Source organism: Oncorhynchus mykiss, chromosome 16 (assembly GCF_057628025.1).
Source record: "Oncorhynchus mykiss isolate SJ-2025 chromosome 16, ASM5762802v1, whole genome shotgun sequence".
Classification (NCBI taxonomy): Eukaryota; Metazoa; Chordata; class Actinopteri; order Salmoniformes; family Salmonidae; genus Oncorhynchus; species Oncorhynchus mykiss.
The window spans coordinates 64002292-64022327 of NC_143037.1; the positions used below are offsets into that span (position 1 = coordinate 64002292).

General features: G+C 45.4%; 1 protein-coding gene across 1 annotated transcript in view; it reads left to right on the forward strand.

Moving 5' to 3' along the window:
- Window positions 1–258: 258 nt before the first annotated feature.
- LOC110492493 (dystroglycan 1) overlaps window positions 259–20036 on the forward strand; it is a 40076-nt gene continuing 20298 nt past the window's right edge. Inside the window, exon 1 of the mRNA XM_090201658.1 lies at window positions 259–420. The gene's annotated coding sequence lies outside the window, so the exon portion shown is untranslated. The remainder of the gene's footprint in view (window positions 421–20036) is intronic.

Here is a 20036-nt window from a genome sequence, read left to right on the forward strand (position 1 = left end):
AGTCGCAGTCATCTACAATGGCTGAAACTGGAGCACATTCCTGAGCCTTTACGCAGGCTCTGGGGTTAATACATCTACATGCCTCTTCAGAGAGAGAGGGGGGAGAGGAGAGGGGGAGAGAGGAGGAGAGAGGGAGGAGAGAGACGGGGGGAGAGAGGGGAGAGAGAGAAGGGGGAGAGAGGGGGAGTGAGAGAGTGAGTGAGTGGGGGGAGACAGGGGGGAGAGAGAGGGGGAGAGAGACAGAGAGAGGCAGGGAGAGAGAGACAGGGAGAGAGATAGATGGGAAGCAAGGGGGAGCGAGTGGGAGAGAAAGAGAGAACAGATGATCATTATCTAAACTTGGGAGGTAACAGGAGAGGACTGGGCTTCATGTTACCCCAGACAGGCATGTCAAACCGTGTTGGAATTTAAGACGCAGAGGTATGTAAGCCTATTGAGATTAGATTTACATCCAAACCTGATGTCAGGATTGTAGAGTATACTACAGGGAATAGGGATGTCATCTTTTCTGCCCAGATAGTAATCTGAAATGGACAAAGTTAATTTGCTTAATTATTTTTTTTAATTAAGATTTGTAATATATATACATATACAAAAGTTTGCACACCTACTCATTGAAGGGTTTTTCTTTATTTTTAATATTATCTACGCTGTGGAATAATAGTGGAGACATAAAATCGATGGAAAAACACATATGGAATCATGTAGTAACCAAAAAAGCGTTAAACAAATCAGAGGGGAGGTATACAGAAAATAGCCCTATTTGGTAATAGACCAAGTCCATATTATGGCAAGAACAGCTCAAATAAGCAAAGAGAAATGAGAGTCCATCATTACTTTAGGACATGAAGGTCAATCAATCCGGAGAATTTCAAGAACTTTGAAAGTTTCTTCAAGTGCAGTCTTAACGGGTATGGCTGTCAGCAATGGGTGTGGCTGAAATAGTCGAATCCACTAATTTGATTGGTGTCCACATACTATTGTATACATACACTGTATATATACTGTACCTCTGCCAGTTCAGCAATATGACACTGAATGATATACAGAGTGCATTCAGAAAGTATTCAGACCCCTTTCCTTTTTCCACATTTTGTTACGTTACAGCCTTATTCTAAAATGAATAGGGAAAAAATCCCTCATCAATGTACACACAATACCCGAGTATTACATTTTTTTTTAGCAAATATAAAGAAAAAAATAAAGATTTCCTTAATAACTTACGTATTCAGACCCGTAACTATGAGACTCGAAATTGAGCTCAGTGTCACACCCTGCCAGTGATAATCCATGGCCCGGAGCCTCCAGTGATAATCCATGGCACAAAGCCTCCAGTGATGATCCATGGCCCAGAGCCTGCAGTGATGATCCAGGGAAAGAGCCTCCAGCGACGGTCCCCAGTCCGGAGCCTCCAGCGACAGTCCCCACTCCGGAGGAAGAAACCTAGAGAGGAACTAGGCTATGAGGGGTGGCCAGTCCTCTTCTGGCTGTACCGGGTGGAGATTATAACAGAACATGGCCAAGATGTTCAAATGTTCATAAATGACCAGCATGGTCAAGTAATAATAATCACAGTAGTTGTCGAGGGTGCAACAAGTCAGCACCTGAGGAGTAAATGTCAGTTGGCATTTCATAGAGTATCTCTACCGCTCCTGCTGTCTCTAGAGAGTTGAAAACAGCAGGTCTGGGACAGGTAGCACGTCCGGTGAACAGGTTAGGGTTCCATAGCTGCAGGCAGAACAGTTGAAACTGGAGCAGCAGCACGTCCAGGTGGACTGGGGACAACAAGGAGTCATCATGCCAGGTAGTCCTGAGGCATGGTCCGAGGGCTCAGGTCCTCTGAGAGAGAGAAAGAAAGAGAGAAAGAGAGAATTAGAGAGAGCATACTTAAATTCACACAGGACACCAGATAAGAGAGGGATATCTTCAACCACCAACTTACCATCCTGAGACAAGGCCGAGTATAGCCCACAAAGATCTCCGCCACGGCACAACCCAAGGTGGGGGCTCCAACCCAGACAGGAAGATCACGTCAGTGACTCAACCCACTTAAGTGACGCACCCCTCCTAGGGACGGCATGAAAGAGCACCAGTAAGCCAGTGACTCAGCCCCTGTAATAGGGTTAGAGGCAGAGAATCCCAGTGGAGAGAGGGGAACTGGCCAGGCAGAGACATCAAGGGCGGTTCGTTGCTCCAGAGCCTTTCCGTTCACCTTCACACTACTGGGCCAGACTACACTCAATCATATGACCCACTGAAGAGATGAGTCTTCAGTAAAGACTTAAAGGTTGAGACCGAGTCTGCGTCTCTCACATGTTTAGGCAGACCATTCCATAAAAATTGAGCTCTATAGGAGAAAGCCCTTTCTCCAGCTGTTTGCTTAGAAATTCTAGGGACAAATTGGAGGCCTGCGTCTTGTGACCGTAGCGTACGTGTAGGTATGTACAGCAGGACCAAATCAGAAAGATAGGTAGGAGCAAGCCCATGTAATGCTTTGTAGGTTAGCAGTAAAACCTTGAAATCAGCCCTTGCCTTAACAGGAAGCCAGTGTAGGGAGGCTAGCACTGGAGTAATATGATCAAATTTGTTGGTTCTAGTCAGGATTCTAGCAGCCGTATTTAGCACTAACTGAAGTTTTATTTTGTCCTGTATCCAGGTAGCCGGAAAGTAGAGCATTGCAGTACTCTAACCTATAAGTAACAAAAGCATGGATACATTTTTCTGCATCATTTTTGGACAGAAAGTTTCTAATTTTTGCAATGTTACATAGATGGAAAAAAGCTGTTGAAACAGTCTTGATATGTTCGTCAAAAGAGAGATCAGGGTCCAGAGTAACACAGAGGTCCTTCAAAGTTTCATTTGAGACGACTGTACAACCATCAAGATTAATTGTCAGATTCAACAGAAGATCTCTTTGTTTCTTGGGACCTAGAACAAGCATCTCTGTTTTGTCCGAGTTCAAAAGTAGAAAGTTGCTAGCCATCCACTTCCTTATGTCTGAAACATTGCCCTTCTAGCGAGGGCAATTTTGGGGCTTCACCATGTTTCATTGAAATGTACAGCTGTGTGTCATCCACATAGCAGTGAAAGTTAACATTATGTTTTCGAATGACATCCCCAAGAGGTAAAATATATAGTGAAAACAATAGTGCTCCTAAAACGGAACCTTGAGGAACATCGACATTTATATTTGATTTGTCAGATGACAAACCATTGTCAGAGACAAACAGATATTTTTCCAACAGATACGATCTAAACCAGGCCGTAACTTGTCCGTGTAGACCAATTTGGGTTTCCAATCTCTCCAAAAGAATGTGGTGATCGATGGTATCAAAAGCAGCACTAAAGTCTAGGAGCATGAGGACAGATGCAGAGCCTCGGTCTGACTCCATTAAAAGGTCATTTACCACCTTCACAAGTGCAGTCTCAGTGCTATGATGGGGTCTAAATCCAGACTGAAGCATTTCGTATACATTGTTTGTCTTCAGGAAGGCAGTGAGTTTCTGCGCAACAGCTTTTTCTAAAATTTTTGAGCGGATTGGAAGATTCAATATAGGCCGATAGTTTTTTATATTTTCTGGGTCAAGGTTTGGCTTTTTCAAGAGAGGCTTTATTACTGCCACTTTTAGTGAGTTTGGTACACATCCGGTGGATAGAGAGTCGTTTATTATGTTCAACATAGGAGGGTCAAGCACAGGAAGCAACTCTTTCAGTAGTTTAGTTGGAATAGGGTCCAGTATGCAGCTTGAAGGTTTAGAGGCTATGATTATTTTCGTCATTGTGTCAAGAGATATAGTACTAAAACACTTGAGTGTCTCTCTTGATCCTAGGTCCTGGCAGAGTTGTGCAGACTCAGGACATCTGAGCTTTAGAGGAATACGCAGATTTAAAGAGGAGTCCGTAATTTGCTTTCTAATAATAATTATCTTTTCCTCAAAGAAGTTCATGAATTTATTACTGCTGAAGTGAAAGCCGTCGTCTGAATGAGCGACACCGGTTGAGCATTCCTACAGCATTTCCCTCCAGAAGCCATGAGAAAGTTGTCCGGCTGCGGGGACCGTGCGAGGGGATTTATACTAACGTTACTATGTGTACTTACTGGTGGCACAGGCGCTGTTTCATCCTTTCCTACACTGAAATTACCCTTGCCTAACGATTGCGTCTGAAGCTGGGCTTGCAGCACAGCTATCCTCGCCGTAAGGCGATCGTTCTCCTGTATATTATGAATACAGCGACTGCAATTAGAAGGCATCATGTTAATGTTACTACTTAGCTTCGGCGTCCGGAGTGAAAAAAAGTTGAGTGAGGGAAAAACTAAAAATATAAAAGTAAAAAACGTAAAGTTGTCAGGTAGCAAAGTAAGATTGGTAACAAAAGGCACAGCAACATGTAAACAAGTCTGCGAGTTGTGAACGGAAATGACGAGTCCTCCAGATTCAGTAGTAGTAAATTCAATTGATTGGACATGATTTTGAAAACACACGTCTATATAAGGTCCCACAGCTGACAATGTATCTCAGAGCAAAAACCAAGCCATGAGGTCGAAGGAATTGTCCATAGAACTCAGAGAGAGGATTGTGTCGAGGCACAGATCTGGGGAAGGGTACCAAAAAAATGTATTTAGCATTGAAGGTCCCCAAGAACAAAGTGGTCTCCATCATTCTTTAATGGAAGAAGTTTGGTAGCACCAAGACTCTTCCTAGAGCTGGGTGCCTGACCAAACTGAGCAATCGGTGGAGAAGGGCCTTGATCAGGGAGGTGACCAAGAACAAGATGGTCACTCTGACAGAGATCCAGAGTTCATCTGTGGAGATGGGAGAAACTTCCAGAAGGACAACTGTCTCTGTAGCACTCCACCAATCAGACCTTTATGGTAGGTTGGCCAGACAGAAGCCACTTCTCAGTAAAATACACAAGACAGCCCGAATGGAGTTTGTCAAAAGGCACCTAAGGACTTTCAGACTATGAGAAACAAGATTCTCTGGTCTGATGAAACCAAGATTGAACTCTTTGGCCTGAACGCCAAGTGTCAAGTCTGGAGGAAACCTTGCACCATCCCTACGGTGAAGCATGGTGGTGGCAGCATCATGCTGTGGGGATGTTATTTTGGGAGACTAGTCAGGATCGAGGGGAAAATGAATGGAGCAAAGTCCAGAGAGATCCTTGATGAAAACCTGCTCCAGAGTGCTCAGGACAGACTGGGGGCGAAGATTCACCTTCCAACAGGACAACGACCCTAAGCACACAGCCAAGACAACGCTGGAGTGGCTTCGGGACAAGTCTCTGAATGTGCTTGAGTGGTCCAGCCAGAGCCTGGACTTGAACCTGATCGAACATCTCTGAAGATACCTGAAAATAGCTGTGCTGCGACGCTTCCCATCCAACCTGACAGAGCTTGAGAGGATTTGCAAAGAACTATGGGAGAAACTCCCCAAGTATAAGTGTACCAAGCTTGTAGCGTCATACCCATGAAGACACAAGGTTGTAATCACTGACAAAGGCATTTCAACAAAGTACTGAGTATAGGGTCTGAATACTTATGTAAATTAGGTGTTTCAGTTTTGTATTTTTAATACATTTACAACATTTTCTAAAAACCTTTTTTCCTTAGTCATTGTGGGGAATTGTGTGTAGATTGATGACGTAAAAAAACTATTTCATCCATTTTAGAATAAGGCTGTAAAGTTTTTAAAAAGTTGAAAAGGTGAAGGGGTCTGAATACTTTCCGAATTCACTGTATTTCCTACAGAATGTCAACCTAAATAATTACAGAATAAGAGGTATTTTGGTCCCACTTCAATGAGCCACAACGTGTAACGCCTGTATAGAGCATTCACCAAGTCTACATGTAAGTTAGGCTGACAGGTACAGTACAGTAGTCTTTTTGTAGGAATGGTTTGTAAGCGCTGTTTGAATACCCACATTTTACATCCACTATCATTCTCTGTCGTAAGTTATGTTATGTGCATTTATGTGTCTTTCCTATAACAGTGAGAGAGTAAAAGCGCTCATTCGGGGCTTATAGAGCTCCCATTTACTTGTGACTGTAATCAAGGATTCGATTTCTTAGTTTTTCGTGAGGGTCACTCAGTGGCCATCCCCTTGATCTGTGCCTTTGCTGATGTCCTCTTGATGTATTCTAGAAGCATTAGGCCCGTTTGTCTCTGATAACACAATCTATTATGCCAGTCACAGAAACCCATTATGGGGTTTCTACCAGCCTCCATTTAACATGATTGGAATTGCACATTGCACAGGGCTCCTGAAGAGAAAGTTGTTTACTCTGTAATGGAGAGACCTTCTCCTCTGGCTCTGGTCTAATGTACTGTTAATGACCAATCCCCTGTAATTGCCTTCCGGGTCTCTGATGGTGGATTAATTGTGCAGTGTAATTTGCAAATTATCAGCTAACTTGTCTCAGCAGGACTTGGACTTGGAGTTTAAATTACACTGAGATGTATGTTAATGGAGAGGAAAGGAAATTGTATCACTGCTAGAATGCTATTCAAACAAACCCAGGTTTGGGGGGGTGTTGCTGTTTACCGGATTCATGGTTTGTTTGAATAGCACACTGTTTCAAACACCCCCATCCCCCTATTTGAATATAAACACATGGAACTGATGACAGACCCTCTTGGGAAATCGCATTTTTTGTGCTAAGACTCGTGCCGAGAATAACTCTGGGCAGGTACAAACAGGTACAGCAGTCTCTGGGCCCTCCGAGACTATGAAATCCTCTTAATTCTCCTGTTCCTTTTATCGTGTCACATAACAAATAATAGCTCAACTGATGTCCAGTCTTTACAGTTTTTCCTCAATCACTTTGGCTCATTTTTTGAAACAGTTTTAACATTCTCTAAGCTGTAAGTGCAATTGTCACTACTGTTTTATGGGACATCACAACTCTATTGCATGTCTGCAAAATGTAGTAACTCACCCAAAACATTTAATTCATGCTTCAAAACCTAGTTGTGTCAGTAAATTGGCCAATACCAAAATGAAATGTTTTGTCATCATGTGAGCCGTACTGGTCAAAATGTTTAGATGTTTTTTCACCATGGCAGTCAAACCTGGAAATGTTTGTTATACAAATGTCGGTTTTGTTCTACTTTTTTGTTGACACTGACTACTTAATGTACTATACCAGAATGTCAGTTTTGTAGCTACTGAATGCTATTGTGTATCACACTGAGCTTTTAGAAACCGATTTCAACAGTAGGTAAAAGTTTACTGAGAAAAGTCAATACTGTAGTACACAGAAAAATGATATGCGCATTTGTATGTATATAGTCAATTTATTTTTGTAGCAATGTGTTACATGTAAACACAAAATTCACATTTGCATGTCCATTTTTAAATATTTCTTACATGTAAAGTCATATAGCGAACAGAACATTTGCTTCAAAATTACATCCATACAACAACCAACAAAAGCTGCAACAATGAAAACCTGCGGTAGTTCTGTAAAAAAAACTAGAAATTGTACCTCCTCACAGTACGTAATACTACAAGTTCCCTTCTTGGTGGACATCCTGTCGTTCTTGTTGGTCTGGCCAGAGTTTGGTCAAGACGTTTACCCAGTTCAGACACGGCCAGAGAAGGACTAGCTCAGTTTCAAGGGTGTTTATTTAAATAATAGATCAAAAACAAAAGTATAGGTCTCCCCCATGAGACCCTCTCCGCGGTACCGTCTTCGGGGTTCCATGTCTGGCTGTATCTTGTCGGGCACAAAACTGAACTCCCTCTTGATACCTCTGCAACTGTCAACAATAACACGGAAGTCCTTTCTTCCCCAACCCTCTCTGTGTGCTGCCCTTCTAGCAGCTTTACGGGCCTCGCATAGCTGGTGAGCAATCCGCCTTTGATTACTCACCAGCTCCCAATCAGCCCCAATTAGTCCTGTCAATTAGTCGTCGTCGCCCCCCCCCCCCCCCCCCCCCCCCCCCCCTGTCGAGAAGACATAGGTCTCCCTTCTCGATAGGGCATCCGCGTTTCCATGCTTCACCCCTGACCTGTGCACAACAGAAAAAGAGAAGGGACAAGAACCACCTGGTGACCCGATCGTTTGTGTCCTTTCCCCTGGCCATCCAGACCAGGGGAGCATGGTCCGTGACCAGGGCGCAGTGGGTACCTAGCAGGTAATACTTGAGAGTGTCTAGCGCCCACTTCACCGCTAGACACTCTTTCTCAACGATAGAGTATTTATTTTCCCTAGGTTTTTTCCCCCCAGCTTTCGGCTGATGTACATGATGGGGTGCTCCTCCCCATCGTGTACCTGGGACAGAATGGCCCCTGGTCACATATCACATGCGTCCGTCTGGACCCCCATCGGTACCTGTAAATCGAGCGTTACGAGAATCAGATGGGAGCACAGCGCTTCCTTCAGACTGTTGAACACCGCTTCTGTCTCGTCCGTCCATTTCACTGTTTTCGGGAGGCGGGCCCTGGTTAGATTGGTGAGGGGGAAAACTATAGCCGCAAAGTTAGGGATAAACCGGCTATAGTATCCTGCCAGTCCCAGGAAGGACTTTACCTGTGTCTTGGTGTGTGGAACAGGCCAGTCACGCACCGCATGAACCTTCCTCTCCTGGGGCTTGACGTTCCCCCATCCGATCAAATACCCCAGGTACTCCACCTCCTCGAACCCTAGCTTGCATTTCTCTTAGGGTTTGCGGTCAACCTGGCTTGTCTGAGTGCGTCCAGCTCCACCTGGAGGTGCATCAGGTGGTCTTCCCAACCTTAGCTGTGGATGATATCATTCAGATATGCCGCTGCGTACTGCTGGTGGAGTCGAAGCACTCTGTTCATCAGCCGTTAGAATGTGGACGGGGCTCCTTGGAGAGCGAACGGGAGCACCCAGTACTGATACAACCCGTCTGTTGTCGAAAACGCAGTGTTCTGCCAGGAGGAGGCTGCCAACGGTACCTGCCAATAACCTTTGGTCAGGTCAAGGGTGCTGATGTACCGGGCCTTTCCCAATCGGTCGATGAGCTCGTCCTCCCTTGGCATGGGATATGCGTCGAACAAGCTGATGTCATTCACCCCCTGGAAATCGTTACAGAAGCGGAGGCTACCATCCAGTTTGGGCACCAACACGATGGGGCTTCACCATGCGCTGTGGGACTCTTCCACAACCCCCATCCTCAGCATAGCCTCCACTTCCTGTTTCACGGCCTCCCTTCAGGCCTCCAGAATCCAATATGGCCCCTTTCATACTGTTTCCCCGGGCCGGGTACGGATGTGGTGTTCAATAAGGATTGTGCGGCTTGGCTTCTCGGAGAAAGACCACCCTGTTCCGATCGACGAGCTCCCTGAGCTCTTGCTTCTGGGCCAGGTCGAGGTCCTCATTGCTCGGGACCTCCACTGGTTCCGTTGGTGTCCTGGGTCCCAACCATAACGGCCAAGGCTGTCCCCTTGTGCCACTTCAACAGGTTCACGTGGTAAATCTGTTGGGGTTTCCTTCTCCCCGGTTGCCGTACGCGGTAATTGACAGGTCCCAGCTTCTCGTCCACCTAGTATGGTCCGTGCCATGTTGCCAGGAAGTTACTTTCGGCCGTAGGGATTCTCGGTGCTGGGCTCCCCAATTGTAGACCTGGGCTTGGGCGCGTTGGGCCTTCTCCATATGTTTCCTCACGACTGGCCATATGGCTGTCATCCACTCCCGCATCGTATCCACGTGCTCTACCACGCTGCGTATGGGGGTCGGTTGGGCTTCCCACACCTCCTTGGCGAGGTCCAGTAGGCCACGTGGCCTCCTCCCGTAGAGGAGTTTGAACGGGGAAACCCAGTGGAGGATTGGGGTACTTCTCGGATTGAGAACATTAGATGGGGTAGTAGGTGGTCCCAGTTCTTACCGTCCTGCTCCATGACCTTCCGCAGCATCTGTTTGAGCATTTTGTTAAAGCGCTCGCCGAGCCCATCCGTCTGTGGGTGAAAACGGAGCTCCAGATCTGCTTGCTCTGCAGGAGGGCACACAACTCTTTCATGAGGTGGGACATAAACTCTGTACCTTGGTCTGTCAGGATCTCGTTCGGGTTGCCCACCCGGCTAAAGAGGTGGAACAGCTCCCGGGCGATTCCGTTGAATGCCCATAGGGGAATGGCCTCGGGATACCGGGTGGCATAGTCTAGTATTACCAAGATGTACCTGTGTCCTCGTGCAGTCTTTACCAGGGGTTCAACTATTCTTCATTTGGAAATGGGGGTATCGCCAGTCACTCACCCCCGGAAGTAGCTGTCCATCCACCGCTATCACTTGGGTGGCGGCAGCTTTCAAATTCGGATCCTCACACTGGGCCGTCCCGAATTGTCCCCTCAGTTGGCCCCCAGCGGGGGTCTCGACTGGCCCCTCGAAATCGAGGAGGGGGAGGCTGGAGTCCTCCTCCAGGGGTTCCCTAGGTGGTTCAGTTTCCGGCGCTCCCTCTGACTCCGACTCCGGAGCCGTAGACACCTGTTGGTTAACTCCTTGGTGGAAGGGGGGCAGTATTGAGTAGCTTGGATGAATGAGGTGCCCAGAGTAAACTGCCTGCTACTCTGTCCCAGATGCTAATATATGCATATTATTAGTAGTATTGGATAGAAAACACTCTGAAGTTTCTAAAATCATTTGAATGTTGTCTGTGAGTATAACAGAACTCATATGGCAGGTGAAAACCTGAGAAAAATCCAACCAGGAAGTGGGAAATCTGAGGCTTGTAGTTTTTTTTAACTCAGCACCTATTGTAGATGTCAACAGTCTTTAGAACTTTGTTTGAGGCTTCTACTGTGAAATGGGAACGAATGAGAGAGGAATGAGCCAGGTGTCTGGCAGAGTGCCACAGGCTCTGAGGCGCGGTCACGAGAGAGTTAGCTCTCGTTCCATTGCTTTTCTACAGACAAAGGAATTCTCCGGTTGGACATTATTGAAGATTTATGATAAAAACATCCTAAAGATTGATTCTATACTTAGATTGACAAGTTTCTACGGGCTGTAACGGAACTTTTTTTACTTTTCGTCCGACGTTCGACTGGACCTGAACGCGCTTTTGGATTTGTTTACCAAACACCCTAATAAAATAAGCTATTTGGACATAAATGATGGACATTATCGAACAAAACAATCATTTATTGTGGAACTGCGATTCCTGGGAGTGCATTCTGATGAAGATCATCAAAGTTAAGTGAATATTTATAATGCTATTTCTGACTAATGTTGACCACCCAATATGGCGGATATCCTTTTGGCTGATTTGTTGTCTGAACACTGTACTCAGATTATTGCATGGTTTGCTTTCTCCGTAAAGTTTTTTATTAAAAATCTGACAGAGCGGTTGCATTAAGGAGAAGTTTATCTCTAATTCCATGTATAACACTTGTATTTTCATCAACATTTATAATGAGTATTTCTGTAAATAGATGTGGCTCTCTGCACAATCACAATCATGTTTTAGAACTACTGAACGTGGCACGCCAATATAAAATGAGATTATTTTTATATAAATATGCACTTTATCAAAAAAAACATACATGTATTGTGTAACATGAGGTCCTATGAGTGTCATCTGATGAAGATCATCAAAGGTTAGTGATTAATTTATCTCTATTTGTGTTTTTTGTGACTCCTCTCTTTGGCTGGAAAAATGGCTGTTTTTCTGTGATTTGGTGGTGACCTAACATAATCGTTTGTGGTGCTTTCGCTGTAAAGCATTTTTTAAATCAGACACTGTGGCTGGATTAACGAGAATTTTATCTTTAAAATGGTGTAAAATACGTGTATGCTTGAGGAATTTTAATTATGAGATTTTTGTTTTGAATTTGGCACCCTGCACTTTCACTGGCTGTTGGTGAGGTGGGACGCTAACGTCCCACATATCCAAGAGAGGTTAACCGGTTGCTTCCGGACCACACAAGCTATTGGTCGTCCCCGCTCTCTCCTTCGGACGGCTTGTACCTTCTTCCTCAACTCGTGCCCCCATAAGGCCGCGAACAGTGGACAATCCCGTCCTACTAGAAGAGGTACCGGCAACTCTGGCACTGCACCCACCGTCATCTGGCAGCTCCCTTGTGGCTTCATGATGTTGGTCCATACGGTAGGATACTGCTTTGTGTCACCGTGAACACAAGAAATGGACATCTCCATACCCCTTTCGGTCTCCTGGTTCAGCAGGCTCGTGGTTACAAGCGTAACCATACTTCCGGAGTCAAATAGCGCTTCTGTGTCGTGTCCGTCCACCTTCACCGGGACCATGGGTGCAGTTGATTCGGGGTGCACCCAACAGGAGGTAACATAGTTCACGGCATGACCCACCTCGCCGCCGGGGCTAGCTGATGGCATTGACTCCTCTCCAGCCGGGAAATTCCAGGCAATGTGTCCTCGGGAGCTACACTGAAAACACCTCCTTTGGTCACCATCTACCTGGGGTCATCGGGGACGGGTCGGCCCTACCCCAGCCGTTTCTCCACGGGTTTGAGGTCCTTTGGCCCTGCCGACTGTTGGTTTGGGGAACCCCGCGGTGGGGCTGTCCTTCCGTCCCCTCGGATAGGTCGCCGATTTGTCCCGGCTCGCACTCAACAGGGCCTGCGTGTTATGATGCGTCTCCACGGCTTCCAGGAGGCCCTCCAAGGTCTGAGGCACACATAGACTCGCTGCCCTCTTCATGTGCGATCCAAATCAAATCAAATTTATTTATATAGCCCTTCGTACATCAGCTGATATCTCAAAGTGCTGTACAGAAACCCAGCCTAAAACCCCAAACAGCAAGCAATGCAGGTGTAGAAGCATGGTGGCTAGGAAAAACTCCCTACAAAGGCCAAAACCTAGGAAGAAACCTAGAGAAGAACCAGGCTATGTGGGGTGACCAGTCCTCTTCTGGCTGTGCCGGGTGGAGATTTTAACAGAACATGGCCAAGATGTTCAAATGTTCATAAATGACCAGCATGGTCAAATAATAATAATCACAGGCAGAACAGTTGAAACTGGTGCAGCAGCACAGCCAGGTGGACTGGGGACAGCAAGGAGTCATCATGTCAGGTAGTGCTGAGGCATGGTCCTAGGACTCAGGTCCTCCGAGAGAGAGAAAGAAAGAAAGAGAGAAAGAGAGAATTAGAGAGAGCATACTTAAATTCACACAGGACACCGGATAGGACAGGAGAAGTACTCCAGATATAACAAACTGACCCTAGCCCCCCAACACATAAACTACTGCAGCATACATACTGGAGGCTGAGACAGGAGGGGTCAGGAGACACTGTGGCCCCATCCGATGACACCCCCGGACAGGGCCAAACAGGAAGGATATAACCCCACCCACTTTCCCAAAGCACAGCCCCCACACCACTAGAGGGATATCTTCAACCAACAACTTACCATCCTGAGACAAGGCCGAGTATAGCCCACAAAGATCTCCGCCAAAGCACAACCCAAGGGGGGGCGCCAACCCAGACAGGAAGATCACGTCAGTGACTCAACCCACTCAAGTGACGCACCCCTCCTAGGGACCGTATGAAAGAGCCCTAGTAAGCCAGTGACTCAGCCCCTGTAATAGGGTTAGAGGCAGAGAATCCCAGTGGAAAGAGAGGAACCGGCCAGGCAGAGACAGCAAAAGGGCGGTTCGTTGCTCCAGAGCCTTTCCGTTCACCTTCACACTCCTGGGCCAGACTACACTCAATCATATGACCCACTGAAGAGATGAGTCTTCAGTAAAGACTTAAAGGTTGAGACCGAGTTTGCGTCTCTCACATGGGTAGGCAGACCATTCCATAAAAATTGAGCTCTATAGGAGAAAGCCCTGCAGGACCAGTTTGTCGAGGATGGAGAGGGTGGATACGTCAGTTAGGAGCCATGCCCTGGTGATGCACAGTAGGTCGCTCATCTGTGCTCGGGAGGATGCATCGGCTACGAACCTCCAGTCGTGGAACCCGTTGAGCCCGATGGGCCAGGCTGTACCCGTAGCGGCTGAGTATCTCCCGTTTGAGTCCGTCGTAATTAGCCGCCTGTTCGTCGTTCAGGTCCCAATACACCTTTTGGGCATTCCCCGAGAGGAATGGGGCCAACAGACTGGACCACTTCGGCCTTGGCCAATCCTTCCCGTAGAGCTGTCTGTTCAAACGTACAGAGGTATGTACAAACTGGTTGGGATGTAATTCAGGAGACGCTCCTCCTTGCAGCATCCTGATTTCCTCAACGAGGTGGATGTTTTGTAATCACTGTTCCTCTAGCGTTCATTCCTGAACCGCCTGTTGTGCTTGTTGGGCCCGGACGAACTGAGCTATCAAGTCGTCCATGCTGATGCTGTGTAAACGTCAACACTGATCTGACCATGTTATCAGATTGCCCGCATTCTCCACTACTTGGGGCAGACCAGGGGGTTTGGTCGAGACGTGTACCCAGATCAGATATAGACAGAGAAGAATTAGCTCAGTTTCAAGGGTGTTTATTTAAATAATAGATCAAAAACAAAAGTATAGGTCTCCCCCATGAGACCCTCTCCGGGATACCGTCTTCGGGGTTCCGGGTCTGGCTGTATCCTGTCGGGCACAAAACTGAACTCCCTCTTGTTACCTCTGCAACCGTCAACAATAGCATGGGTCCTTTCTTCCCCCACCCTCTCTGTGTGCTGCCCTTCTGGCAGCTTTACGGGCCTCGCACAGCTGGTGAGCAAGCCGCCCTTGATTACTCACCAGCTCCCAATCAGCACCAATTAGTCCTGGCTGGAGAGCTCGTCGAGACCTGGCACGGTCTCATGATAGCCTCATGATGTATACTCCATCTGTTACCAGGCCTCGACGAGTCTCCCCCTGGTGGCTGACCTGCTGTACACCACAATATATACAATGCTTTCGGAAAGTATTCAGGCCCCTTGACTTTTTCCACATTTTGTTACGTTACAGCCTTATTCTAAAATGCATTAAATAAATACACACAATACCCCATAATGACGCAGCGAAAACAGGTTTTTAGAATTGTTTGCAAATGTATATTAAAAGAACAGATAGGTAGCTTAGCGGTTAGAGCGTTAGAGCGTTGGGCCAGTAATCAAAAGGTTGCTGGATCGAATCCCTGAGCTGACAAGGTATAAATATTTTGTTCTGCCCCTGAACAAGGCAGTTAAACCACTATTCCCCGGGAGGCCATCATTGTAAATAAGAATTAGTTCTTAACTGACTTACCTAGTCAAATAAAGGTTAAATAATAATAATCATTTACATATGTATTCAGACCCTTTGCTATGAGACTTGAAATTGAGCTCACATGCATCCTGTTTCCATTGATCATCCTTGAGATGTTTCTACAACTTGATTGGAGTCCACCTGTGGTAAATTCAATTGATTGGACATGATTTGGAAAGGCACACACATGTCTATATAAGGTCCCACAGTTGACAGTGCATGTCAGTGCAAAAACCAAGCCATGTGGTTGAAGAAATTGTCCGTAGATTTTGTTGAGGCACAGATCTGGGGAAGGGTAACAAAACATTTCTGCAGCATTGAAGGTCCCCAAGAACAGTGGCCTCCATCATTCTTAAATGGAATAAGTTTGGAACCACCAAATTGAGACGCTGCATGCAGAATTCTGCAAAAACATCCTCTGTGTACAACGTAAAACACCAAATAATGCATGCAGAGCAGAATTAGGACGATACCCGCTGATTATAAGAATCGAGGGAAGAGACGTTAGATCCTACAACCTCCTAAAAGGAAGTGATTCCCAAACCTTCCATAACAAAGCCATCACCTACAGAGAGATGAAACTAGAAGATAGTCCTTTAACTTAGGGCTGAGATCTCGTTAACAGCCAGTGAAAGTGCAGGGCGCCAAATTCAAACAACAGAAATCTCATAATTTAAATTCCTCAAACATACAAGTATCTTATACCATTTTAAAGGTAATCTTGTTGTTAATCCCACCACAGTGTCCGATTTCAAATAGACTTTTCAGCGAAAGCACCACAAACGATTATTTTAGGTCAGAGCCAAGTCACAGAAAAACACAGCCATTTTTCCAGCCAAAGAAATAGATAAATAAATAGATAAATAAACAGAAATAGAGATAGAATTAATCACTAACCTTTGATGATCTTCATCAGATGACACTCATAGGCCTTCATGTTACACAGTACATGTATGTTTTGTTCGATAAAGTGCATATTTATATCAAAATATCTCAGTATACATTGACGCGTTATGTTCAGTAGTTCCAAAAACATCCTGTGATTTTGCAGAGAGCCACATCAATTTACAGAAATACTCATTATAAATGTTGATAAAAATACAAGTGTTATACATGGAACTTTAGATAAACTTCTCCTTAATGCAACCGCTGTGTCACATTTCAAAAAAGCTTTACGGAAAAAGCAAACCATGCAATAATCTGAGTACGGCGCTCAGAGAACCAACAAGCCAAAAGATATCCGCCATATTGTGCAGTCAACAGAAGTCAGAAATAACATTATAAATATTCACTTAACTTTGATGATCTTCATCAGAATGCACTCCCAGGAATCCCAGTTCCACAATAAATGTTTGTTTTGTTCGATAATGTCCATCATTTCTATCCAAATAGCTACTTTTGTTAGTGCGTTTTGGAAACAAATCCAAAGTCAAGAAGCGCGTTCACTAGGAGCAGAAGAAATGTCAAAAAGTTCCGTTACAGTCCATAGAAACATGTCAAACGATGTATAGAATCGATCTTTAGGATGTTTTTAACATAAATCTTCAATAATGTTCCAACCGGAGAATTCCTTTGTCTGTAGAAAAGCAATGGAACAAGAGCTACCTCTCACATGAACGAGCATCACAAGCTTGTGACACTCTGCCAGACCACTGACTCAAAGAGCCCTTATGAGCCCCTCCTTTACAGTAGAGGCCTCAAACAAGTTTCTAAAGACTGTTGACATCTAGTGGAATCCTTAGGAAGTGCAACATGACCAATATCCCACTGTATCTTCAATAGGGAATGAGTTGAAAATCTACCAACCTCAGATTTCCCACTTCCTGGTTGGATTTTTTCTCAGGTTTTTGCCTGCCATATGAGTTCTGTTATACTCACAGACATCATTCAAACAGTTTTAGAAACTTCAGAGTGTTGTCTATCCAAATATACTAATACTATGCATATATTAGCAACTGGGACTGAGTAGCAGGCAGTTTACTCTGGGAACCTCTGGGCTCTTATTCATCCAAGCTACTCAATACTGCCCCCAACCATTTTTTTATATTTTTTTATTTCACCTTTATTTAACCAGGTAGGCTAGTTGAGAACAAGTTCTCATTTACAACTCCGACCTGGCCAAGATAAAGCATAGCAGTGTGAACAGACAACACAGAGTTACACATGGAGTAAACAATTAACAAGTCAATAACACAGTAGAAAAAAAAGAAAAAAATAGTCTATATACATTGTGTGCAAAAGGCATGAGGAGGTAGGCGAATAATTACAACTTAGCAGATTAACACTGGAGTGATAAATAATCAGATGGTCATGTACAGGTAGAGATACTGGTGTGCAAAAGAGAGAGAGAAAAGTAAATAAATATAAACAGTATGGGGATGAGGTTGGTCAATTGTGTGAGCTATTTACCGATAGACTATGTACAGCTGCAGCGATTGGTTAGCTGCTCAGATAGCAGATGTTTGAAGTTGGTGAGGGAGATAAAAGTCTCCAACTTCAGCGATTTTTGCAATTCGTTCCAGTCACAGGCAGCAGAGAACTGGAACGAAAGGCGGCCAAATGAGGTGTTGGCTTTAGGGATGATCAGTGAGATACACCTGCTGGAGCGCGTGCTACTGGTGGGTGTTGCCATCGTGACCAGTGAACTGAGATAAGGCGGAGCTTTACCTAGCATGGACTTGTAGATGACCTGGAGCCAGTGGGTCGGGTGACGAATATGTAGCGATGGCCAGCCGACTAGAGCATACAGGTCGCAGTGGTGGGTGGTATAAGGTGCTTTAGTAACAAAACGGATGGCACTGTGATAAACTGCATCCAGTTTGCTGAGTAGAGTATTGGAAGCTATTTTGTAGATGACATCGCCGAAGTCGAGGATCGGTAGGATAGTCAGTTTTACTAGGGTAAGTTTGGCGGCGTGAGTGAAGGAGGCTTTGTTGCGGAATAGAAAGCCGACTCTAGATTTGATTTTAGATTGGAGATGTTTGATATGAGTCTGGAAGGAGAGTTCACAGTCTAGCCAGACATCTAGGTACTTATAGATGTCCACATATTCTAGGTCGGAACCATCCAGGGTGGTGATGCTAGTCGGGCATGCGGGTGCAGGCAGCGAACGGTTGAAAAGTATGCATTTGGTTTTACTAGCGTTTAACAGCAGTTGGAGGCCACGGAAGGAGTGTTGTATGGCATTGAAGCTCGTTTGGAGGTTAGATAGCACAGTGTCCAAGGAAGGGCCGGAAGTATACAGAATGGTGTCGTCCGCGTAGAGGGGGATCAGGGAATCGCCCGCAGCAAGAGCAACATCATTGATATATACAGAGAAAAGAGTTGGCCCGAGAATTGAACCCTGTGGCAGATGTGGCGGACTGCAAGAAGTTTTAAGCAAGCTGATCCTGGGGCTCTGTTCACAAACACAAACAGACCCAATGGATGGATAAATAGAGAGGGTCAGGTAAAATATAGCAGAAGGAGAACCAGTCACAGGAGCCTACACCCTTAGAAAAAAGGGTACCAAAAGGGTTATTCGGCTGTCCCCATTGGAGAACCCTTTTTGGTTTCAGGTAGAACCCATTTTGGTTCCGGGGAAAATTATTTTGGATTCCATGTATTTGGGGAAAGGGTTCTACATGGAACTCAAAAAGGCTCTACCTTGAACCAAAAACGGTTCTTCAAAGGGTCTACCTATGGGGACAGCCTAAGAACCCTTTTAGGTTCTAGATTTTTTCTAAGAGTGTAGGAGCAGGAGTCTGCCTGTAGGAAGCAATAGGATCTTTTCCCCTGATGTTGCTAATGGAAGTTGGATAGATTGTCAACAGTAATATCACACACAGAGCATGGGGAGAAAAGACGTATTGGTTCCAGTGAGAGTCTCACATATTAACCCCCCCATCCCACCCCAACAACAACACCCCTACTCCCCTAGTCTCACATACTAACCCCCCATTCCACCCCAACAACAACCCCCCTAGTCCCCTAGAGTCTCACTTCCTAACCCCCTATCCCATCCCACCCCAACAACAACCCCCCTACACCCCTAGAGTTTCACTTACTAACCCCCCCCCCCCCCCCCCCCCCCAACCATCACACCCTAACAAATAACAACCCCCCTACTCCCCCTAGCCCAATAGTCTACTCTCTCTTACCCTCCCAATAAGTCTCTTGGAAGGAAATGTGGGGAGTTAGTTGATTTCTAATCCGCTCCCCTTCTCGCTTTGTGCTCACACATCAAGAGTCAGATTGATCTGTGCTATCATATGGAGGCCCTTTGACTGCAGAGCAATCATGCTCTGTAAGACCTGTGAGAGGAGAGTGTGTGTGTGTGTGTGGTGGGGGGAGAGATCTGTTTATTACAATCAAGTGAAGCCATTTACATGTGACTCACTTGTCCCCTGTGTATCGAGGGAGGTGTAATTGGCTGGAAGACAAAAATTTGCAGATTGATTTCAGTAACACGCCATACTTTGAACCGTAACCCACAAAGAGATCAAACACAAAAATCGTACCCTTAGAATTGTAACAGAAGCCATATGCACAGCTGAATGTGGTATTGTTATATTCAAGAACAAGGACCTACAGACTACTAATCGTTATGCACATTAGAAGAAGGATGATAAGTCAGGGCTCTTGGCAATCATATCATTCGTGAACAGTACAGTATAGTTATGTCATTATTTAATGCCATATAATGTTAGATAATATTCTCTCTCTCGATCTCTCTTGAACAAAGAGTCACAGGTCCAGTTTAGTGACAGGCCACTGAACTGTTATAGACAGGTTGTTTCACAATTATGCCCATCAGGACTTGCATTAACCTTTGAATCCTTGAGTGGATTAGCCTAGTCATTCTATGGTCAGTGGTCTGCTATTCATGTACTCTATCATATTGCTTTTTAA